This window comes from Enhydra lutris, unplaced genomic scaffold, assembly GCF_002288905.1.
Source record: "Enhydra lutris kenyoni isolate GAN:26980312 unplaced genomic scaffold, ASM228890v2 scaffoldscaffold96, whole genome shotgun sequence".
NCBI lineage: Eukaryota > Metazoa > Chordata > Mammalia > Carnivora > Mustelidae > Enhydra > Enhydra lutris.
Genome location: NW_019154180.1, coordinates 2,278,113 through 2,303,993, shown reverse-complemented (window position 1 = coordinate 2,303,993; position 25,881 = coordinate 2,278,113).

The following is a 25,881-nucleotide window of genomic DNA, read 5'->3' as shown; positions in this document are numbered from 1 at the left end:
ATGAAACAGATTTCTCTACATTGATTTTGTATCCTGTGAGGTTACTGATAAAGAGTTAGTGTCCAAAATACACAAAGAGCTTAAAAAACTCAACATCCCCCCCAAAATAATCCAGTTAAAAAAATGGGTTGAAGACACGAATAGGCATTTTTCCAAAGAAGACATACCGATGGCCAAGAGGCACATGAAAAGAAGCTAAACACCACTCATCATCAGGGAAAAAGAAATCAAAAGTACAATGAGATATCACTTCACACCAGTCAGAATGGCCAAAATTATCAACACAGGAAACAACAGTTGTTGGTGAGGATGTAGAGAAAGGGAACAACTTTACACTGTTGAGAATGCAAACTGGTGCAGCCACTCTGGGAAATAGTATGGAGGTTCCTCAAAAATTTAAATAGAACTAACCTATGATCCAACAATTGCACTACTAGGTATTTACACAAAGGATACAAAAATACAGATTCAAAGGGGTACATGCATCCTGATGTTTATAGAAACATTATCAGCAATATCCAAATCATGGAAGAGCCCAAATATCCATTGACTATGAATAGATAATGAAGTGGTATATGCATACAATAGAATATTATTCAGCCATAAAAAAATGAAATCTTGCCATGGATGGAGCTAGAGAGTATAATGCTAAGCATAATAAGTCACCCCAAGAAAGATAAATGCCATATGATTTCACTCATATGTGGAATTTAAGAAACAAAACAAGTGAACATAGAGAAAAAAAGAGAGGCCAGCTGAGAAAGAGACTCTTAACTACGGAGAACAAACTGATGGTCAGCAGAGGGGAAGTGAATGGGGGGATGGGTTAAATAGATGATGGGGATGAAGGAGGGCACTTGTGATGAGCACTGGGTGTTGTATGGAAGTGTGGAATCACTAATTTCTATACCTGAAACTAATATTACATTGTATGTTAACTAACTGAAATTTAGATGAAAAGTGGAAGGAAAAAAGATGCTGAAAAATCTATGTCCAGTTACAAAATGAATATAAGAATATAACTAGAATTAATATAGAATATAACTAGACAAAAGGTATAGGTTAGATCAGAATGGGGGTTAAGTAGATGTTCTTTTTTTAAATCCAAAAGTCCTTAATACACTGGAAAAATAGTTCAGTGACTAGATAAGGTTTACTTCTCACACAGAGTCTGATGTGGGTTAAGTACTGCTCATATGTCTTTTTCCACCTGGAACATGTAGCCTTCTATATCACCAAGGCAGAGGAAGATAGAGCTTTAAACCAACTATGTCAGCCCAAAAGCCACACATGCTTCTTTTCACAACAAGGGTAGGCTTGAGCCATAAAATCCAAAGTTGTTTTCCTAAAAATCAAATAAGGTGAAATTGGTCAGATGTGATTTTAAAGGCAAGGAAAACACAAATGATATTGAAAATGATAAATGAAGCATAATCACACACCCAGAAGATATTTTATTAAATAATATTATATTTAACATATGCTAGGAATTTTGTAACTTTTTTCAAGAAGGGCTAGAAAATGTAAATACAAATAATTCCTCAATTACTGATAGAATTTATGAATAATTCCTACATAAGAATAACTAATAACTATATAATAAAATGAAAATATAAGCAAAAGTTTATCCCTAAAAAATAATAATAATAGATCCAGGTATTTTTAGGTAAGTTTTACCAAATCTTCAAGAAACAGATAATCTCTATGTAATATAAAGAATTCTAGAGGATAGGGAAATATGGAATGCAATCCAACTCTTTTTACAAAGCTGTCACAATAATGATACAAAAATTGCTCAAGGATAAAACAAAAAAAAAAGAACTGTAGGCTAATTTTATGTATAATAGTTTAAACTTATTAGATAATACTATCATGCCAGACTCAGTTCACAGTCCTTTAGGCACTATGCTGTCTCCCAAAATAATGGAGAAATTCCACTTCCAGTAATGGTGGAATAAGTTGTTCCATATCAATCCTTTCATTAAGAGCAGTTCCCACCTAGAACAGCTTAAGAAGCTGGACAAAATATTTAAAAATACTTCTCTGAATTCATCAGGGAGCTAACAAGGCAGAAAGGATATACAGGGCCAAGATCCCAGAGAGAATGGAAACTCAGGAAGGGGAGTCTCTCATTTGGAGGGGCTTTACCATTCTAAGATATAGCTGATTCTGAAAACCTGTGTATAAGAGGCTAAAAAGTTAGGCTGAGCTTTTGGCAGACTCATGGAAATCAGTATATCAAGAGCTTAATAGATAGGTTTAAGAACTGATAATATGTAGCTGAAGCGAAAACTAGTGAGCAAGAAGATAATTCTAAAGAAAAATTTTCAGACTGAAAGACAAAGAGAAAATGATAGAAAATACAGAAATGATGGTAAGAAAGTATGGCACAGTGTGAAAAAAATCTAACATGCCTGGGATTGGAATTTCAGAAGGAGGGGAAAGAGAGAAGCAATACTGAGGAGGTAACAGTTGAGATTTTCTAAAATTGACAAAACACATTGAGCCAAAGATTCAGGAAATCCTATAGAACTCAAGGAGAATTTCTCCTACACACATCATAGTTAAACTTCCGAAAACCAAAGACAAAGCAAAAATCTTAGAAGCATCCAGAAGAAAAGATATATTCTCTTCAAAGATGAAACTATAAGATTGATAATGACTTTTCAAAAAAAGGAATAGAAGCCAGAAGCAAACAAAATGACATATTGAAAGTAATTGAATAAAATAAATACCAGTTTGGAACTCTGTATTCACAAGGTCATCTTTTGTAAATGAAGGCAAAACAAAGACATTTTCAAATAAGAATTAATTGAGAGAATTCATCACCAAAGGCTTACATTAAAGGAAAAACCTTAAAGAGCATTCTTCAGGCAGCAGGAACATTATCCTAAGAGGAAGTCAGTAGATTTTAAAAGGAATACAGAGGAATGGAAAAGTAATTATTACCACATAGAAAAATCTATATAAATATTGAGTTAAACAGAAACAACAATGTCATATAAATATTATATGTATACCTGACCATAAATAGCACAAGTGACAGGAGAGAGTTAATGAGATTAAATTTTAAGGCCCCACATAATCCTGTACTGCTTTTTTCTTAAGATTTTATTTATTTATTTGACAGAGAGAGATCACAAGTAGGCAGAGAGGCAGGCAGAGAGAGAGAGGGAAGGAGGCTCCCCGCTGAGCAGAGACCCTGATGCGGGGCTCCATCCCAGGACCCTGAGACCATGACCTGAGCCGAAGGCAGAGGCTTAACCCACTGAGCCACCCAGGCGCCCCAACCCTGTACTACTTCTTATTATACTCTGAAAATTCAGCCATACATGTTGCATTCCTTAAACTATTAAAAAAATAAGCAGATTAAAAAATCAGTAAGTACATAGATAGAAGATGTAAATATGGTTAACATGCTTGGCCAATTGATGTTGACATTTTTTTCAAGTACATATGGAATATTTATAAAAACTGAGCATATATTGGGCCATAAACCAAATTTCAAAGGATTTAAATCATGCAGAGTAAATTGTCTAACCATAGTAGAATTAAGCTAGAAATTGATAACAAAAAGATAACTAGAAAATCCCCATATATTTGGAAATTAAGCAACATATGATTAAATAACCAATGGGTTAAAAATGGACTCATTGTGGAAATTAACAAATACTTAGAACTGAAAGATAAGGAAAATGAAATACAAAAAAACATAATGGGAAGGAAAAAGGCAAACTGTCATTATATGCATTTGTAATTATAAAATCCAAGAAAATCAACCTGAAAACTATTAGAACTAATAAGCACTCAAAGAAATGACTGATTACCACATAAAAGTCAATAGCTTGTTAATATACTAGCAAGAGCTAATTAGGAAATATCATGGTAAAAATACTCCACATCACAACAGCAAGAAATACTATCAATACCTAGAAAGAAACCAAACAAGAAACATTATACCTTACTGATGATAGTTAGAAAGACATGAATAAATGGAGAAGCATCCTGGAGCCTGAATGGAATGTAGCGTAGATTTAAGAATACTGACACTGGCTCCAAGAATCTGGAGCTCAGACTGCTCAAGTTCAAATCCTGGATCCGTGACTTCCTAGTAGTGGGGTCTTACCCACATAACTTAACCTCTTTATGCCTTAGTTTCCTTTACCTTTAAAGTGCTGATAATATGATAGTCTGTATTTTATACAGGCAGGAGTAAATGAGATACTGTTCTATGAGTAATGTATATAAGTCTATGACCTGTACCCTGCTCTCCTGACTCTCACATTTTACTCCCCTTACTTTTTTCTTTTCTGTAGCATTTATTGTCCTTTAACATGCTATATCATTTACTTATTTCTTATATTTATTGCTTATTGCCTGCCTATTTCTGCTAAAATAGATGCTTGTTGAGGGCAAGAATCTCTTATATTTTTCAATTTTTATAAATGTCTATATTTTTTACAAATGTATCCCAGATGCATAGGAAATTACCTGGCACATAATAAGCACTATTATTAAAGTGTTCTCTAGAAATTATAAATGTAATTCAGTTCCAATAGATAGCCCAGTGAGATATTTTATAGAACTTGAGTAGCTGATTCTAAAATTCCTTAGGAAGAGAAAGCAAGTAACAACAGCCAAGAAAAATTTTACAAAGAACATGGGGGAAGGAACTTGTCTTATTAAAAATTAGCACAATGAGTTATTGTCACAGGAATAGACAAATAGATCAGTGAGACTCTCTCTCCCTGTGTGTGTGTGTGTGTGTGTGTGTAGACGGAATTTGATATAAGTGGGGGAAGAATAAACTTTTCCATACACAGTGTGAGGGTAATTGGCTGTTAGTTATTTATGTATAAGATCTGTCCCAAACCCTACAAGCTTAAAAGCAATTCCCAATGGTTTAAACAGCTTTTGTGTTTGACTATCTACTATCATGTTTTTTAAATCAATATTTTCTCATTACTGCTTACAACGATTTGAAGGTAATCATGTATGAGCTTTGTACATATATTAAGCTGGACCCCAAATCAAAACAGCCCTGGTTTCAACTCTTACGGCTGTTACTAATTTTCTTTGTGTCCTTGAGCAAATCACTTCCCCTCTCAGTGCGTAGTTCCATTGTCTACAAAGTGAGAACATTTTATTAAATTAATTGATTAAGATCCAGACAGTTTCAACTATAATCCCTTGAGTTCCAGCAACTGTTTGGTGATTTTAATTAATTCTCACAACTCCATTTTCTCTCTGTTTGGTTGAAGAAACTAAAGCTCAAAAGAAACAATGGTTTGCTCAGGATCCCACAGCCAGAAGCTGCTTGCTCTAGTTTGAGTTATGTTTGCCCATTAATAAAAAGGCCTAATGAGATAGAAGCTTCTTTTTCCCCAACATAGTATGAGACTGTCCAGGGTCAGCATGGCAGCTTCTCAGCCTTTGGAAGTTCTCATCTGTATACTTTGTCATCCTGAGAGCTATCTTCCATCCTCAGTGGTGGTGCCTTAGAGGCCCAAGAGGGTTACTGTAATTCCAGCTGTGACATGATGCAGGGCAGAGAAGTAAATGGTGCCTGTCTCTAAAACAAGTCAGTTCACTTTGAAGAGCTTTTTGAGAAATGCCAGCTTGAATTTCCATTTTATTGGCCACTCCTATCTGCAAGAGAGGTTAGTTTATTGAGCTGAGCACATTGTTGCCTCAAGATTTTTAAAGAAGAGGCGAATCAAAATTGACTAAATAACTCACAATTCTGCTATAGTGGTAAAGCCTTACATCCAGGTTTACTGTCACATGTGTGATACTATTTTCATGAAATCTATAGGTCTGACCCTTATTTTTGAAATGACTACTTGGAGAGAGGATCAGAGTAAATTTGGAGGAAGTGGTTTTGGGATTGTGCCTCCACTTGATGATTAGAAGGTAAACATTTGGAGCCAGGATTTAGGGAATTCAATATAGTGGTGGAACCATGGTGGTACAGACTGGAGGGTAAGGGGGTATATGAAGGACAGAGTGCTGCTCAGATCAGCTAGGGCCCAGAATGGGTAATGAAAGGCTAGCAGAATCCCAGGCTACTAATAGGTGGGTTTGTAAGCCTCTGTCTTAAAGACATTATATGCCTGGGTGACCATTGCACCACTCCACTACATACAAAAATTCTGGAACAGCAGGGTTGTAAGAGGCAAGAGAATGGAGGAGGTAGTACTTCATGTGGAGAATTGGTTCAGCTCAAAAACTTAGCTCCTGCTTGCCTGTCCAGGGTTCTCAATGTCTTCTTTAGGTTCAGGTAGTGGTTCTCAACCTTTGCTATACATTGGAATCACCTGTAATCATTTTAACAAATATTTCCCACTTATTCCTGACCCCAGAGTTCTCCCAATTTGATTGGTATGGGGTGCTACCTGGGCATTGGAGGTTGGTAAAGCTCTCCAGGTGATAAGAACATTTAGCCAACTTCGGGACATACTGGTTTAAGACACTGAAGGCAAAATATTAATGAATGAATTATATTTGATACCATTATATTGTTATTACATAAAACATTATTTATAATGTTACTTATTATTATTATTAATAACAGAATTTTCCACTAACTTCTCCATGGATGGGTGCACAGGCTGGAAGCCTGTGTCACAGCTACCTTGCCTGCAGAGAACCAAGTAACCCAGAGGTTATCACACAGTAAGGAGTTTGCCTCCTTCCTTGCTGGAGGGTGCCATATTTGGAAGAGTTCGAGAGGTGCTGCACCCCGCATTAGCACCTTCACAAGTTGTTTTAGCACACATTTGAGGCTTTCTGGGTCGAAAAGCCAACACAAGCAATTGCAAAGATGGATCTCCTGGGATTTAAAAGAGTACTTACAAATGAATCTCTTCTCTCTCACCCGCCAACTTTTAGTTCAGTTCTGTGTGGGATCTGAGCTGCACATAGGATCAAAGTCCAGCTGTAGAGTTGGCAGTGTCAGTGAGCAAGGCTGGACCTGCTATGGAGCTAGTGAGGAAACCAAACTCTCACTGGAGTCCCAGGCCATGGTGTGGCTCAGAAGCCAGAGCCAGAGCAAATCTGGAACTCCCCCTCCCCCTCTCCTTTTGCACCCAGCTTCCTGCCTTCCCTAGCAGAGAGGCTGGAGAGCCAGAGGATAAATGACCACCATCTGTGTCAGTTAACTCACTACCAGTAAAATGTGCCTCACACAGTGTAAATTTTTGTGGGTTAAAAGTTGTCACAGAAAAAGAATTAGGCTGAGAACTTGCCTCTGACTGCTGGGTAGCGGGAGTGTGAACAAGTGATTTGCAAAAGCCAGTTGGTCTCAGTTTACAAACTGGAGCTGAAAGTGCCTTGTTTGTTGACTGAATTTATTTATAAGCCACGTATTTTTGGACATGCGTAGAGGCAGCTTACATAAAAGACATAATATGGTGCATAAACTATTTTGTTTAGTTTAGCAAAAGCTGAAGTAAATAACATTTGTTATTTCAGTATCTCCTCATCAAATCCTCACCAGAACAATAATTCTGGAGTACATCCAGAGTGGAACCGACCTGTCCAATTACTAAACTATTGTAATTAAGGCTGAACAAAAGGATTTGCTATTACAGGGATAACGTGTGGGAAAAAGAGAAAGGGCAATTGTTGGTCTATAGCTGGAAGTATTCAGTATCCCAGTGAGGGCCAGGTTTGCTGAATAAAGAAGCCTATCTATAAAGGTTTTGGTCTAAATGTTAATAGGATGAATACAATGAAAGCTTTATTAGGGATACTTTCAACAAAAGATGGATAAATTTTGGAAAGTGAGAAAAAAGAGGGCAGTTGGAAAAGGACATGAATGGCTTTCAAGAAGGGATTCTGGATGATTTAAAACAAGTTTTCAGGTTAAGTAAATAGATAAAGTAATAATTCTTTAATATTTACCTACTTCTAACTACATGTCGGACACTGTTCCAAATATTTTACAGGTATTAATTTATATTTATTCTTACACTAAGCTTGTGAGTTAGCTATTGGTATTATCATTCCTGAAACTATAGACAAAGAGAGATTAAATAATTTGTTTAAGGCCAAAATGCTAGTAAGTGGTAGACCCAAAATTTGATTCTAGGAAGTCTGGTTCCAGACCTCATTCTCTCAACCAGTGGTATTCAAAGTGTGGTTCCTGGACACACAACATTAGCAGCACTTGGGAACTCATTTTAAATGCAAACTCTGAGGGTTGCAGAAGAAGGGGTGGGTGGGAGGATGAGGTAACTGGGTGATGGGCATTAAGAAGGGCATATGATATGATGAGCACTGTGTTATATACAACTGATGAATCATTGAACACTACATTTAAAACTAATGATGTACTGTATGTTGGCTAATTGAATTTGAATTAAAAGGATACAAACTCTGAAGCCGCCCCCCCACCCCAGAGCTGACTCAGCAACTCTGGGGTGGCGACCAGCAATTTGGTCTAATCTAAGTTATCTCTCTCTTTCTCTCTGCATTTGTGTTTTGTAAAAATTTCAACACTGTGTGAATATAGAAGATAGAGGTCTCCAACCTTCTCCAATCCCACTTGCCAGAGATTATGTATTAGTTTTTGATTGCTGATGTAACAAATTGCCACAAATTTAGTGGCTTAAAACAGGATACATTTATTATTGTACAGTTCTAAATGTCAGAAATCTGCTACAGGTCTTACTAGGCTAAAGTTAAGTTGATGGCAGGTTTCCTTCTGTTCTGGAGGCTCCGGGGAGAATCTGCTTGTAAGTTCATTCAGGTGTTGACAGAATTCAGTGGCCTTGCAATACTCTTTGCATCACTATCTTCCAGGCTCTGCCCTTAGCAACTAGAAGTCTCTTTCTGGTCCTTTCACATGACTTTCTACCTCTCAGAACCAGCAAAGTGTTTCTCACATTGCCATCACTTTGACTCATCTGGGTTTTTTTTTCCATTTTTAAGAACTCATGTGTTTAGATTGGGTTTATCCAGATAAGCCAGCATGATCTCCTTATTTTAAGGGGCACAGCCTTAGTCACATCTGCAAAGACATTTTTGCCATGTAAGGTAACATATTTACAGATACCAGGGATTAGGATGTGAATATTTTGGGCCATTTTTCTATCTACCATAGTTTGCCAGTTTGTTCTATGTACTTGTTCTATGTTCTATGTACAATTTTTTCTCTGCTTCTATGTGCATGCTTGTGTGCATGTCCTATATATTTTCTTCTTTTTTGTTTTTAAGTAAACAAAGATTTTTACCATTTTGTTTTGTCATTGCCTTTTTGTTCAGTTAACAGTATATCATATGCATCTTTCCAAGTTATTACATACGATTCTGCCTCATTCTTTTGAATAACTGCCTAGTGATCCAGGAGAGGGTTACACCACTGTTTCTTTAACCTATTCTCCTTAGTGGATATGTGAACAATTTCTGTTCTTTTAAATAGTGAGACAGTGATCATAATTGTACATTTCTACATGTTTGTTTTCTTAAAGCCTGTCCTCCACAGCAAACAGGTTATGATCATTATGCAATATTATATCAGTTAGCTGGAATCTAATATCTTTACCATGGTCTATCAGGGCCTTCGGGATAAGGCTACCCATCACTTCCATGACCATAATTTTTCCTATTGCTCACTCCACTCCGGCCACAATGTCTTTTCCTTAAACACATCAAGCTACTTTCTACTTCAGAACCTTTGGATTTTCTGTGTGGCTCATTTTCTGTGCTTCAGTTCTCTCTGACATGTCACCTTATCAGAGCAGTGTCTATTTTTTGGCTGTCCACCCAAAAAATAATGACATCCTTCCTTTCCCCCATCACATCAGTCCCCTTATCATGTGTTCTTTTTCATTTGTTATATATTATTCGATATATGTGAAATGCATGTGAAATAATACGTGCCATGTATATTTAAGTATATTTAATGATTATAAACAAGGAGATAAAATGAACACCACTATTCTTTATTTTCCTTCAAAGCACTGATTACCATCTGACAGTTTTTGTAGTCTCTCACTCTACTGGAATATAAGAACACTACAACTCAAAGTTTTGTTCACTGCTGTCTCTTCAGTGTTCAGCTCAGTGTCTGGCACATAGTAGGTATTTATTTGTTGGACAAATAAATCTGTGAAGATGAATTACTAGAAGTGTAATATCTGAGTCAAAGGAATTTCAAATTGCCTTTTAAAAGATCACACTACTATACACTCCCACCAAGAGTATATTGTTTCCTTAATAACTTTTTGTGTGAGATACTGTTTCTGAAATATGCGGTTGTTAGTTATAAATAAAAATGAATCACAGGACTCTGGCAATAAAGAATAACTTTTTTTTTCTTGTAGAGGATGTGCTGAAAGCTTGACAGTGGAGGAATTTATCTGCAGCTTGCTTTCCACAATTTGCGAGTAGAAGGGCTTCTCTCTCACAATGTTTTTCAGCTGGAAGAAAATACAGAGTGCAAGGCAAGAGAAGAAAGTAAATTCTGTGAAATAAAAAAGATTAGAGTTTAGATGCAGTCAGATAAAATGTTTTCTTTTCACGAAAGCCTTCTCAGACTAGTCTATGTAATATCATAACCCCAACCCATTAATTTTTATCAACTGTATTGAGGCTTTATTTACATAAAAATTCATATATTTCAAGTGTTTTAAATGGCACATGGCCCTAATTAGAGGATTGTTTCCTACCAGGAGGACACCCTGGGTTTGGTCTTTAACAATTTGCACTTTAATGTGAGGAGCAAGACTAGGAGATTGAAGAACTGATCTAGTTGCCATTAGCTCCTGAATAAACAAACTATGTAGATATTTAATATGACATTTAACTTGATACAAAGCAAAATAATGGAAAATTTTCTAGAATATTCTTAGGAAAGTCAGATGAGGGAGAGATTAATTCCAGTTGCTGGGGTCAAGAGAAAGTCCACAGAGATGGCATCTGAACTGGTGCCTTGTAATTCTTGCAATCTGAATGTTCGGAAATGGAGAAACAAGCAATCCAGGCAGAAACACAGAGACCAGAAAATTTGTGGGTATGTATCAGGAGCATTGGGTAATTATTTTCTGAAAAGTAGATTAAGTTGGATGAAGAATGTGATATGAATATGGAAAGATAAGTTTAAGTAAAATCATGGAATGAATAACATTCCCCTTTAAAACTCCAACCTCATATGATCCTACTCTTCCTTCTTTTTTTTTTTTTTAAAGATTTTATTTATTTGACAGACAGAGACCACAAGGAGGCAGAGGGCAGGCAGAGAGAGAGAGAGGGGGAAGCAGGTTCCCCGCTGAGCAGAGAGCCCGATGCGGGGCTCGATCCCAGGACCTGGAGATCATGACCTGAGCCGAAGGCAGTGGCTTAACCCACTGAGCCACCCAGGCGCCCCCTACTCTTCCTTCTTTTGGCTTCTTTTGCTTAGTTGAATCATGTTGGTCTCTTCAAAACTAGCTTGGCTAACTACTCAGAGAAGCCAGTAAAGAAACTGTCAAAATGCAAAAAAAAAAAAAAAAAAAAAAAAATGCACATGAAGAGATGTTCAACATCATTAGCCATTAGGGAAAAGCAAATTGAAAGCACAACAAAATATCACACACATGGTATGGCTAAAATAAAAAATAGTGACAATACCAAATGCTGGTGAGGATGTAGAGAAACTGGTGGAATGTAAAATGGTACAGCCATTCCAGAAAACATTTTGGCAGTTTCTTTAAAAAAAAAAAAATAAATAAACATACCACTACAATCTAATTCAGCAATTTCATCTCTGGGCATTTATCCTAGAGCAATAAAAAGTTATATTCACACAAAAATCTGTACAAGAATGTTTATAGCCAAATATTGGGGAAAAACACTCATGTATCCTTCAATGGGTAAATGGTTAAGCCATCTGTGACACATCCATATTATGAAATAGATTAAACAATAAAAAGTAATACACTTCTGATACATGACAAAAACTTGGATGGATCTCAAGGGGATTATACTGAGTGGAAAAAAAGAATCTCAAATGGTTACACAATGGTTTATTCCATGTATATAACATTTTCAAAATGAGAAGATTTGAGAGATGAACAGATTGTTGGTTTCCAGGAGCTATGGATGGGAATAGGAATGTGGGAGCAAAGTAAACAGGGTTATAAAAGGGCAACATGGGGGATCTTTCTGGTGATAGAACTATTCAGGATCATAACTATTATTGTGGTCACACACATGTACACACAAATGAGTACAGATAAAACAGGAAATCTGAATAAGATTGGTGGATTGGATCAATGTCAGTATCCTAGTTGTGATGTTGTACTATAGTTTTGCAAAATGTTGCTGTTGGAGGAAACTAGGTAAACTGTACCTGGGAACTCTGTATTATTTCTTGCAATTGCATTAGAATCTACAATTACCTCAATAAAAATTTCAATTGAAAATACCAATTGCATAAACAATTCTGGTACACTGAAAAGAAATTTTAAAAAATTAAAAAAAATACCAATTGCACGTAGTTCTCAAACCCAATTTTTTGAACTACAGTAACTAATACTAAGTCTTAAAAAGCATACATGTCTTCATGGTTCCTCTGACTGGTCCCCAAGCCCCTAATTAATCTTCATGTGGTCAGTCATCTTATTTTCCACTTCTCATATATGGGTCAATGTGTTCTTCTTTGAACATGTACAAAAGTCCATATTCTAACTCTGTCCCTTACCTAGGACTCTCCCATTAAGCCCTGTTTTCTAATCCAAAGGAACTGTCTCACTTTTAAATGAATGAAACAATGAGTGGCTATAACTTTCATGTGAGATTTGATCACCAGGTGTGGCGGCCATGAAGATGCATTGCTTGGATCTTCCTTTAAGAAATAACTTGCTGTTCATCTGCAAGGAGTGCAGTAATCTCTGTTGAGGAACATCATCAAAAAGACTTGACCTCCAGTTGATCTGTAAGCTGGACTCTGGCACTCAGATGCTCCTTAACACCTCTTCTGTCCTTGGAATTTGGGTTCCACTTGTGTTTTCCACTCCATTACAAGAGGCTGCCCCAAGGACATAGCCTTGAGATAGTGATATGGTGTTGGAAACACCTGCATAGTATATATGACTGAACCCAGAACAGCATGGCTCTTTATAAATTTTTAAGATTTGGCAGGTAGCGGGGGCACCTGGGTGGCTCAGTGGGTTAAAGCCTCTGCCTTCAGCTCGGGTCATGATCCCAGGGCCCTGGGATTGAGCCCCACATCGGGCTCCCTGCTCGGCAAGGAGCCTGCTTCCTCCTCTCTCTCTGCCTGTCTCTCTGCCTGCTTGTGATCTCTGTCTGTCAAATAAATAAAATCTTTAAAAAAAAAAAAAGATTTGGCAGGTAGGTGCAGGGATCCATTTATCTTGCTGCTGCCCAAGACAAGCCTCGTATGTAAGTTCACATTTCTTATTAATACTGTTACCTACCAGCCTGACCTGTCTCTTTTTTTAGTCTTTCTTTGCCCTCTGAGTACAGGGGCCAGTTTCAGATCATACCAGGAAAGTTTCTGGGAAGTTATAAACTAACAAGCTGGCAACCTCCAGGTGCAACACCTTTATGATCTGCCTCAGTGTTTGAGGGGAAGCCTAAGGGTTTCTCAGACCTGCACTTTGATCTGAAACTCTCTGCAAATACTTCTTCCTCCCCATTTTCCCTTTCACAGATAGCAGATCTGCAGCACAGTGGGAAGGGTTTTTTGACTTATCCTGTTTCCTTTCCTTTTTTCTTTCATAGCCATTACTCCTCAATAAGCCTCTTATACTCCTAAACTCTTCAATACTTGATTCCTGGACACCCAAACTGAGATACAATAAAAGTGCCTTTAAAAATCCCTCCAGTTGTAGGTTTGCCAAATAGTAATTCTTTAGCTGAATAGTAACCATGACAACTGTACTGCAAGAATTATGAAAATTTCATAATAGGATGCTTGTTTTCTCATGATAGTGGTTATAGTCAATATTTTTAAATGTTGTTTTATAGTAGAGTTGGTTTAAGGTGTTATGTGGCTGGAGTGAAATGCAGATAAAGCAAGGAGTTCAGTGGGGTTAAAGAGTTAGGAGGAACAGCATGGCTCAGATATTCATTGCGACACCATTACGGACGTCAAAGTTCCAATGTCAAAAGTATAAGACAAACACCATATGATTTCACTCATATGTAGAATTTAAGAAACAAAACAGATGAACATAGGGAAGGGAAGGAAAAATAAAAGATGAAAATAAAGAGAGATGCAAACCATAAGAGACTCTTAAGTCTAGGGAACAAACTGAGGGTTGGTGGAGGGGAGATGGAGGGGGGATGGGGTACTTGGGGTAATGGGCATTAAGGAGGGCACTTAATGGAATGAGCACTGGGTGTTATATGCAACTGATGAATCACTGAATTCTACACCTGAAACTAATAATATACTATATGTTAACTATATTGAATTTAAATGAAGGAGTTTTAAAGGGTACAAGTGGGGAAAAAATAATCTCAGTGGTTATATAAGACACCTACTTTTTGGATTGATTGAATTTTTATTTCTTGAAAATTAAGTGGTGATCTCATTAAGGCCAAAGTTCACAATCAGTATAATTTTGCCAACTTCTCCCTCAATGCTTTAGAGAGAGGTTTTGACTTAAGCTCATGCCTGTTTATAAAATCCATGATAACTGAAAATCTGAAAATTTTTGTAAGAATATTACAGGCTCTTGATTTTTAAAAAATTCAGGAAACCTAGGAGTTCCTGGGCAGCATGTATATACTTAGTTGGAAAATCATTTTATATTTTGAAAAAGACACCCCTCCTCACATACTTACCCTGCCATCTTAGGAAAATACTCCACTTCTGTTACTCTTTTTATTTGTCAGATTTTCTGGCATGTCACTCTAACCCTACTGATCACAACTAGAATTCATGCTGGCAGATTCTCTGGGTACAGTGGGTCAACTAGAGAAAGAAAATAACTGTATTTGGTTAAGATGTTTTCTTCTTTGCTCTGAATGCAAATTAGGACTATCTGAACTAGTTTATTTTGTGTAGTTCAAATTATTTTAACTTTGCTTTATTTTTTGCTGTTCATTGGAATTTTGGATTCATGATGTTTTAATCATTCCAAGTTTATTTTGAATAAACTAATGTGGGATTCAATTTCATTTTCCAAATTAAATATCTCCAGAAGAATCTAGAAATTGTAAGTTTGAGTAACCTGTGTATTATTCACAACATATCAGGCTCTATACTTTTATTTTAATTAAGATATGAAAAGTATCAAGAATATTTAGGTTTCAGGTGACTCAACCTGACATGTGACTCTAGACCTAAATCATTCATTGATTTGTTTATTCTTTCAACAAAGTTTTGAGTACTTGATGCATGCCAGACTTTATTCTAGGTCCTGGAGTTTGTCATAGTGAATAAGACAACATTAAAATTAAATTTAAAAAATTTAATTTAAGCTTATAGATCAGTGGGAGAGATAGAAAATCGGATTTTTAATACTGGATATTGATAAGTGTGAAATATTGGGTAAGTGGATATTGATAAGTGAAGAAAAGTAGAGCATGGTAAAGGGCTAGAGAGATCTAAGGCATTCTGTTTTAGAAAAGCTAGTCAGAAAAGTTTTTTTCCAAGGAGGTATCATTTGGACACAGATCTCAATGAAGTGAGAATAAGCCATGAAGATTCTAGGGAAGGAAGGATCCAGTTAGAGGAAACAGCAAAGGTAAAAGCACTGAGGTAGGAGTTGCTTGGTATGTGTGTATTAAGACTGCCATGTTTGGAGTATAATGAGGTTTTGAAAAAGTCAGCATGAATAAGATACTGTAGAACTCATGATAAGGATAAGAACTGTTTCTAAGCATGGCACTTCCTTATCTTTATCACCTTAATCTGTCAGTCATCACATTTATCAGCATTGTCAGTTAGTGTCTGATCCCCTTACCCTAAATTACCTTTGGATTATTTAACACTCATTTGCTAGGCACCTATTTTAAGTTAAGCACTGTGCTCATTGTGTTTAGCTGTGGACATAAAAAGAGAAACAAAACCTAGTCTCTGCCCTCTGATCATTAACAGTCCTGTGAAGGGATGCAGACTCATGCAATATCACCATTTGCCTCTTGTTAACGTACTTTGAGACAAGTATGAGGCACCATGGGAATGCTTTATGCTAAATTTCCTATTGTGAGAGTGGGACGGCTACATTAACACCCTCCAAAATAATTTCTTATATTTTTAAAATGTTTACTGCTTATAAGGCATTTTACATTATGGTGATAATCTTTACTGAGATAACTTTTATTTTTATTATTGATTGATTGATTGATTCCTGCACAGATACAGAGAGAAGAAAACACATTTGTAACTGTGAAAGGAATATACAAGATATTGGGACCTTCCAGTCCAATGAGTTAGGGGACATGAATATGCATGGCTGGCATATACAGAATCCCCGGACAAAAGGGAAAATTTTACAATTATGTACAAACTTTTGTGGTTATTTTTACTTTCATTAATCTTTAATAGTTAATTTTTCCTATTATGTGAAAGATTTTGAAAAAAAATTGAAAATGTAAAAAGAAGGTATATTAAGCATGTTATTTTAAATTTCAATTTTTAAGTGTCTCAGAAAAAGATTTTGGAGATGTGGTCCAAGATGGGGGAGGAGTAGGAGACCTTACTTTTGTCTGGTCCCAGGAATTCAGCTGGATAGCTATCAAACAATTCTGACCACCTGCAAACTCAACTGGAGATCAAAGAAAAGAATAACTGCAACTCTACAGATAGTCAAGCAACCATTTTCTGCAAGGTAAGAGGTGTGGAGTAGTGAATCTGAGGCAGTATATGGAAAGATAGACCGTGGGGAGAGGGAGCCACCATCAGCCAGCTACCGGCAAGTGATAGGGCAGCAGAGCACAAAATTGGAACTTTTATATGTCTGCTCCACTGAGGGACACCACTCACGCAACTAAGCAGGAGGTGGAACCCTCACTGGGACACTGTAGCCTCAGGATCCTTGGGGTCACAGGAAGACCAGGGGTGCCTGAGTGCAGCAGAGATCCCAGATATCATAGTGGGGAAGCTGGCAACAAAGAGTGAGACCAGGAGGGGCTCTCAGCTCTCAGCCGTGAACTGTGGCACAGTTGGGTGACTGCTCCAAAGCAGGGGCCCAACAAGTGGCAGAACCAGGGAGAACCCCCTACCTCCCCTGAGAGGAGCAGTGCAGGAGCACACCACAGGAGCCTGCTGGGTTTGGAGACTCCAAACAGGGTCATGTGCCTGAGATAGAAACCCTTGGTCACAGGCTGGGTGAGCATGGAGTGTGGCGGGAGAGCAGGGAAACAGGAGTGACTGCTGCTTTTCTCTGAAGGCTCACAGAGAAGTGGGTCCCCAAACTTTTGGCTTGGGGCCAGAGATTGGGAGGCCACCCTTTTCATTCTCATCCTCTGAACCTGCACTGAAAGCGTTCAGGGAACAAAAGCCACAGAGAGAACACCAGAGCAGATTACTTAGCCTGGCCTCCTGGCAAGTGTGGAGCAATTCCACATGGGTCAAAGACATTCGGGAATCAAAGCAACAAGCCCCTTCCCCAGAAGATGCATGAGCCCCCTGAGAGTTGGAGATAGATTAACCTGGAGGATTTGTTGAAGGGGGTGGACCACGACATTGTGGCTCTAGGCTGAAGATACCTGCATGGCCATGTTTGCTCTGATCCTTTAAAGGAAGCAGAAAGAGGCCAGGGAAGAGAAGCCATGCAGCCAACGAGCTCACATTAAGCCCATCCCCTTGACCCTTGAAGAGGGGGGGCAAATCCACCCAGGCAAAGATGCCTGGGAAACCAAGAAGCATGTCCCTCCCCAAGAAGACAGACTGGAAGAATAGGTGAATAAGTTTAAGCTTATTTCCCACAGAACTATAAAACTCCAGCATTAGGAAGAGATAATATAGAGCTCCAGGTGTTCCTTCATGACTCGCTTACACTTCAGGCTAAAATTTTGCATTTCTTTATTAGTTTCTTTTCTTACTCTTTTTTTTTTTAAACCCTGCTCCCACTTCAAGTAGATTCGTATTTCCCAACCTATGTTTTTAAGTCCCTTCTTAACTTTTATTTTCTTTCCATGTATATGTTTCAGAGATTTACACTCCATATTAGTCCGTTTTCCACTCTATTCAATTTTGTCTTGATGTATACATGGTTATATATGTCAATAATATGTCTATAATCTATCTATCTATAAAATATATATACACACACATCAGAACTTATATATATCTATATATATATCTATATATATATATATATATATATATATATATATATACACACACACACATACACATCAGAACTTATATGTATATAAGTTCTGATTTCTTTGCAATTTTGGGATATAGTACCTTCTAACACACAGACCCAAATCAAGCAGAAACAGGCAGATATTCACCCTGCTGTGTCCACCCTGAGAGATTATAATCTGTCTCAATGCCCCCTTTTTTCTTTTTTTTTCCTCTTTTATCTTTTTCTTTTAATTGTTTTTGGAAGATCATCTTGGCTTTGATGGTGTATCTGTGGTAGCTTTCGACCACTTTTGGATTTTTTTGTAGGTACATTTTGCTTGGGTCATGGTTGATATTTTGGACTCTGTCTATTTCCTCAACCATCCCTCAACAGAATGACTAGGAGAAGGAATTCCTAACAAAGAAAAGAACCAGAGACAATGTCCTTTGCCACAGGTCTAATGGATATGGATATAAACAAGATGTCAGAGATAGACTTCACGGTAGCAATCATGAAATCAATAGCTAGTCTTGAAAGAAGAATTAGTGACAATATAGAATCTCTAAAGGCAGAAATGTGATCTAACCAGGCCAAACCGAAAAATGCTATGAATGAGATGCAGTCCAAACTTGATACTCTAACAACCAGGGTAAATGAAGTAGAAGAACAAATTAGTGATCTAGAAGATAAGCTGATAGAATGGAGGAAGCTGAGGAAGATGGGGAGAGGCAGCTAGGAACCAATGAGAATAGACTTAGATCAATGATGTCATGAAATGTTACAATGTCAGAATTATTGGGAAGGAAACAAGCATTTGTGTCCAAGAGGCAGAGAGGACCCTCTCCCAAGATCAATAAAAATAAATCAACACCTGTGCATATAATAGTGAATTTTGCAAAGATTTGAGCCAAGGAAGCTATCCTGACAGCAGCAAGGGGAAGAGGTTTCTTATGTACAGAGGGAAGAACATCAGAATAACATCAGACCTACCCACAGACAATTGGCAAGCTGCAAATGGCTGGCAAAACATATTCAGCATACTAAATGAGAACATGCAGCCAAGAATACTTTATCCAGCCAGGCTGTCATTCAGAATGGATGGAGAGAAAAAGAGCTTCCAGGGCTGAGAGAAACTGAAAGAATATGTAACAACTAACCCAGACCTGCAAGAAATATTAAGGGAGATTCTATAAAAGAAGAAAGACACCAAGAGTAATATAGACCATAAATTTACAATCTATAGAAACAGGGACTTCACAGGTGATATGATGGCACTAGATACATATCTGTCAATAGTTACCCTCAGTGTGAATGGCCTAAATGCTCCCATTAAATGGCACAGGGTTGTATATTGGATAAAAAGACAGGACCCATCCACATACTGTCTACAAGAGACTCATTTTGAACCCAAAGACACCTCCAGATTGAAAGTGAGGGGATGGAGAACAATTTGTCATGCCAACAGACCTCGAAAGAAAGCTGAGGTAGCAATTCTCATATCAGGCAATTTAGATTTTAACCCAAAGACTGTAGTAAGAGATGTAGAGGGACACTATATCATACTTAAAGGGTCTATCCAACCAGAAAATCTGGCAATTGTAAATATCTATGCCCCCAACATGGTAGTAGCCAACTACATAACCCAAGTATTAACCAAAATAAAGAATCATGTTGATAATAATACATTAATAGGGAGACTTCAACACTCCACTCTCAGCAATGGACAGGTCATCTAAGCAGAAGATCAACAAGGAAACAAAGAACTTTGAATGACACACTGGACCAGATGGACCTCATATATATACATACAGAACATTCCACCCTAAAACAACAGAATACTCATTCTTCTCAGGTGCACATGGAACATTCTCCAGAATAGACCACACACTAGGTCACAAATCAGGTCTCAATCAATACCAAGAGAGTGAGATTATCCCCTTTATGTTATCAGAGCACAATACTTTGAAACTGGAACTCAATCACAGGAAAAAAATTGGAAGGAATTCAAACACTTGGAAGTTAAAGAGTATCCTGTTAAAGAATGATTGGGTCAATGAGGAAATTAAAGAAGAACTTAAACAATTCATGGAAACTAAAGAGAATGAAAATACATTGGTCCAAAACCTATGGGATACTGCAAGGCAGTCCTAAGGGTGAAATACATAGCCATCCAAGCCTCTCTCAAAAAAGTAGAAGATTCCCAAATGCACAAGCTAACCTTACACCCAAAGGAACTGGAGAAAGAACAGCAAATAAAATCTAAACCAAGCAGGGAAGAGAAATTATAAAGATTAGAGCAGAGATCAATGAAAAAGAACCAGATAAACAGTAGATCAATGAAACTAGAAACTGGTTCTTTGAATGAATTAACAAGATCGATAAAACTCTGGCCAGATTTATCCAAAAGAAAAGGGAAAGGACCAAAATCAAGATAGAGAGTTTATCATAATTTCACTTTCTGGTTTTATCCTTTTAAAAAGTTTTTACTTAAATTCCAGTTAGTTAACATACCGTGTAATATTAGATTCAGGCGTACAATTTAGTGATTCGACACTTCCATACAACACACTTGTTCATCACAAGTGCACTCCTTAATCCCTATCTTCTATTTCACTCATTACCTGACTCACCTCCCTTCTGGTAACCATCAATTTGTTAGAGTGTGTTTCTTGGTTTGCATTTCTCTCTTTCTCTCTCTCTCTTTTCCCCTTTGCTCATTTGCTTTGTTTTTTTTTTTTTTTAAATTCCACATATGAGTGAAATCATATGGTATTTGTCTTTCCCTGACTGACTTATTTTGCTTAGCATTATACTGTCTAGCTTCATCAATGTCATTGTAAATGGCAAGATTTCATTCTTTTTATGGCTGAGTAATATTCCATTGTGTATATATACCACTTCTTCTTTATCCTTTCATCAGTCCATGGACACTTGGGATGTTTCTATAACTTGGCAATTGTAGATATTTGTGCTATAAACATAAGGGTACATGTATCTTTTCGAATTAGTACTTTTGTATTCTTTGGGTAAATACCTAAATGGTTTGGGAAAACTGGACAGCAACATGCAAAAGAATGAAACTGGACCGCTTCCTTATAAGATATACAAAAATAAATTAAAAATGAATGACAGACCTAAATGTGAGACCTGAAACTATAAAAATCCTAGAAGGGAACACAGGCAGTAACTTTGACATTGGCCATAGCAAAGTATTTCTAGATATTTCTCCTGAGGCAAGGGAAACAAAACCAAAAAATAAACTATTAGGACTGATTCAAAATAAAAAGCTTCTGCACAGTGAAGGAAACAATCAACAAAATAAAAAGGCAATGTACAGAATGGGAGAAGATATTTGCAAATGACATATTTGATAAAGGGTTAATATCCAAACTATATAAAGAACTTAAAAAACTCCACACCTCAAAAGTGAATAATCCAGTTAAAAAATGGTCAGAAGCCATGAATAGTCATATAGATGGGCAAGAAACACATGGAAAGATGCTCAACATCACTGATCATCAGGGAAATGCAAATCAAAACTACAACGAGATATCATCTCACACTTATCAGAATGGCTAAAATCAACAACATGCTGGCAAGGATATGTAGAAAGGGGAATCTTTTTGCACTGTTGATGAGATAACTTTTAAAAACCCCTAATATAGTGTCTGGAACATACATGCATTTAGCAAGTAAATGGTAATTCACTTTTACTTTACAACCATTGAAGAGTTGCTCAGGTTGCTTGGTTTAGTGATGAAGTAATGGGTTAATTGCCAAATAGCCAATAAATGGTAGAGAAAGGACTTTGTTTCAGGCTCCTATTGTTACAAGAACAGATAGTGGTTAAGGTCACTTCACATGTTGAAGGGATTGGTTTGGGTTGTCAGTCAAGATTTGTGAAGAAATGAGCAGGAATCTCAGGGTAGACACCTAAAACAGCTATATAGTTGAATTTCATGAGGACTGGAAGGTTTGTGGAAACTAAAGATTTTCAAAATTCAGCACAGCTCTAGTAAATTAATAAATTGGCAGTAACTGGCTGCAATGGAACCTGAAAGTGGGTGGCAAGTGTGGAGAGCAAGATTGGGCATCATCACTGACTAGCAAAATGCTTTTCCAAATTACACCTTCAGCCTCCAGAGACTCTTCCAGGGGTTACTGGCCAAGAGTTGAATGATTAAATCCATCAGATACTTGCTGTTTTTCAGCTTTATTGGAATATAATTGCCCAATAAAATAATGAGATATTTAAAATGTACAACATAATGATTTGATGTATGTATACATTGTGGAAGGATACCCTTCACTGAAGTAATTAACATATCCATCGCCTCACAGATTTACCTTTGTGTGTGTGTGAGAGGACATTTAAATCCTACTCTCTTAGCAAATTTAAAGTACGCAATAGTGTTATCAACTATAGTCATGATGTTTTACATGAGACCCTCAGACCTTATTCATCTTATAACTGAAAGTTTGTACCCTTTTACCTCTCCTCATTTCCCTCACCTCCAAGTCTCTGTCCTGGCAACTGTTTTCTATTCTGTTTCTGAATTCAACTTTCCCTTTCTCTTTTTTCTCTTTTCCCCTTCCCTTCCCTGCTCCTCTCTCCTCTCCTCTCTTCCCTTCCTTCCTCTCTCTTCCTTTCCTTCCACCCTTCCTTCTTCCCTCCCTCCCTTCCTTCCTTCCTCCCTCCTTCCCTTCCTCTTTCTTTCTTTCTTTCTTCCTTCCTTCCTTCCTTCCTCCCTCCCTCCCTCCCTTCCTCTTTCTTTCTTTCTTTCCTTTTTTTCTTTCTCTATCTTCCTTCTCCTTCATTCTTTCCTCCCTCCCTCCCTTCCTTCCTCCTCTTCCTTCCTTCCTTCCTTCCTTCCTTCCTTCCTTCCTTCCTTCCTTCCATCTTCCTTCTCCTTCCTTCTTCCTTCCTTTCTCTTTCTTTCTTTCTTTCTTTCTTTCTTTCTTCCTTTCTTCCTTTCTTTCTTCTTTTCTCCTATGCATTAATGATACTGTGCAGTATTTTCAGTATCTTTCTCTCTCTGTTTGGCTTATTTTGCTTAGCATAACACCCTCCAGTTTCACCCATGTTGTCAAAAATGTCAGACTTCCTTCTTTATTTTTTTAAAAGATTTTATTTATTTATTTGACAGACAGATCACAAGTAGGCAGAAAGGCAGGCAGAGAGAGAGAGAGGAGGAAGCAGGCTCCCCGCTGAGCAGAGAGCCCTATGTGGGGCTTGATCCCAGGACCCTGGGATCATGACCTGAGCCAAAGGCAGAGGCTTTACCCCACTGAGCCAGACTTTCTTCTTTATTAATGCTGACTAATATTCCATTGTGTATATACACTATATGTTCTTTATCCATTCACCTGCCAACATAAGTTATTTCCATACCTTGGAACTGTGAATATTGTGAATAATGCTGCAGGTGAACATGGAAGTACAGATACATCTTTGAGGTAATGGTTTTATTTTCTTTGGCTATACACCCAGAAGTAGGATTGCATATAGTAGTTCTATTTTTAATTTATTGAGGAACTTCCATACGATTTTCCATAGTGGGTGCACCAGATACATTCTAGCCAGCAGTGTACAAAGATTCCCTTTTCTTCACATTCTTACCAGTATTCTTTTTAACCAGCATTTGTTATCTTTTGTCTTTTTGATAATATCCATCCTAACAGGTATGAGGTGATACTTCATTGTGGTTTTCATTTACATTTAATTGATGAATAGTGATGTTAAGCATTGTATATTGGCCTTTTGTAGGTTTTTGCTATTGAATCATATGAGTTCCTTGTGTATATTGGATATTAACCATTTATTTGATATGTGGTTTGCAAATATTTTCTGATTCCACAGATTGCTCATGCATTCTTCTGACCTCCATGAATGTTTTTATGATAGTTATTTTGAACTTTATCAGATAAGTCACTTCTCTGTTTCATTAAGATCTGTTTCTGGAGATTTTTCTTGTTCTTATGTTTAGAACATATTTTTCTGTTTCTTCATTTTCATTGATTCTCTGTGCTGGTTTTGTCCATCAGATAAAACAGTCATCTTCTCCAGTTTTGACAGAGTGATTTTGTGTAGTAGATGAATTTCTTCAATCAGCTTTACCTGAGTTCCAGGTTGTCTCTCAAACTTGCATGATTTTCCAAGCCATCTTCTTTGTTCTTAGTGGCTCCCAGTAGTTGAAGTTGTGCCAAGACCAATCAGTGTCCCAGAGGGGAGGATTGAAATCAGCACGTAGATGCAGGCTGATTAGAAATTGGGCTCTCAGACAGAAGCTGATAAAATATGTAATTAAGACCCTTCCAAGGAGAAACTGGGAGATGGATGTTTTTGTCTTCTCCCTCTGTGCTGAGCCCTGGGGGAATAGCCATGGAGTAGGTCCCCTTGCATCATTTAAAATTTTCTTTGTTATATCTGTGGAGGCCAAGAAAAACAAGGCTGTACCCACCTCGAGTTTAGCCCTGACATAAGTACAGCCAACTTGACAAAGCAAAAGCTGGCACCTTGCACCCCCTCTCCACCCGCTCCCCTCCCCTCGGTAGTATGTGTGAACAAATAGTTAACTTGTAGAAATAACAATCCTGCAAGACAGGAGTCTCCCTCAGTTTACAAATGTCCCAGTGCTAAATCTCACTAACAAAGACGCTTGATAGGAGGAATGTGACATTTCACCAGGAAACTCCCAACTGTCTTCATGTTAGTGCCTCATTAGAGGGAAAAATGGCCTTGGCTTGATAATAACCAGGCCTCCAGTATCCTGACAGTCTTCTTTACCCTGATAGCCCTTCTGAATATCCCCTTTGTCCTCACCCACTGCCAAGTCCACCCCTACTCTGCCTTTAAAAACTGACTGTAATCTGGTTCGGGGTCCAAGTCCCTACTCTGCTGTGTTGGGTACACTTGGGCCCAAGCTTAAGCTTGTCAAATAAACCCTCGTATGATTACATCAGTGTTGGCTCCTTGGTGGTCTCTCAGACGCGAAAACTCGGGCATAACAATATCCTATAGGACTCATGAATGCAAGCTCTGTTGGCTGTCAGAGCTAGGTGACTTAAAAGTCCCATCCTGGATGGCAGCTGCAAAAGGCAGTGTGCCAGATTTTTGTATAAGCTCCTTCCAGGGAGACACCGGTGGCTTGGTTTTATCGTTTGAGCCAGCAGGAAGGAGAGGGTGGGGGAAGTTCCCACTGGCTTCCCTATCTCAGGGGAGGATTGCAGCCAACCTCTAAATGCATGTTAAATTGGGATCCATACCTCTGGCAACAGCTTGTAAAATATACAGTTAGACCTCTTTTAAGGAAAAACTGGGAGATGGGCATTTTTATCTGCTCTCTCTGTGGGTCTATGCTGAGCCCTGCTTGCATCCATTAAGAACTGCCTCTTTGTTTGCTATAGTTGTCTAGGTCTTATGGATGAAAGTCCTGTAGGTTTTCAGAGGTAGGTGTTTTGTGGGGCCCATTTGGGGGTTGGAGTCTTAAAAGTTGGTCACTGGATATGTAGTCAAGACCCTTTACTTCTCAGGGAGAAGATGGGGGTGGGGATTCTCTCCCAATTGTACAGCACTTTGCTTGAGTGGGATTTATGGTGAGAGTGTGTCTCAGCCTTTCCTACCCAT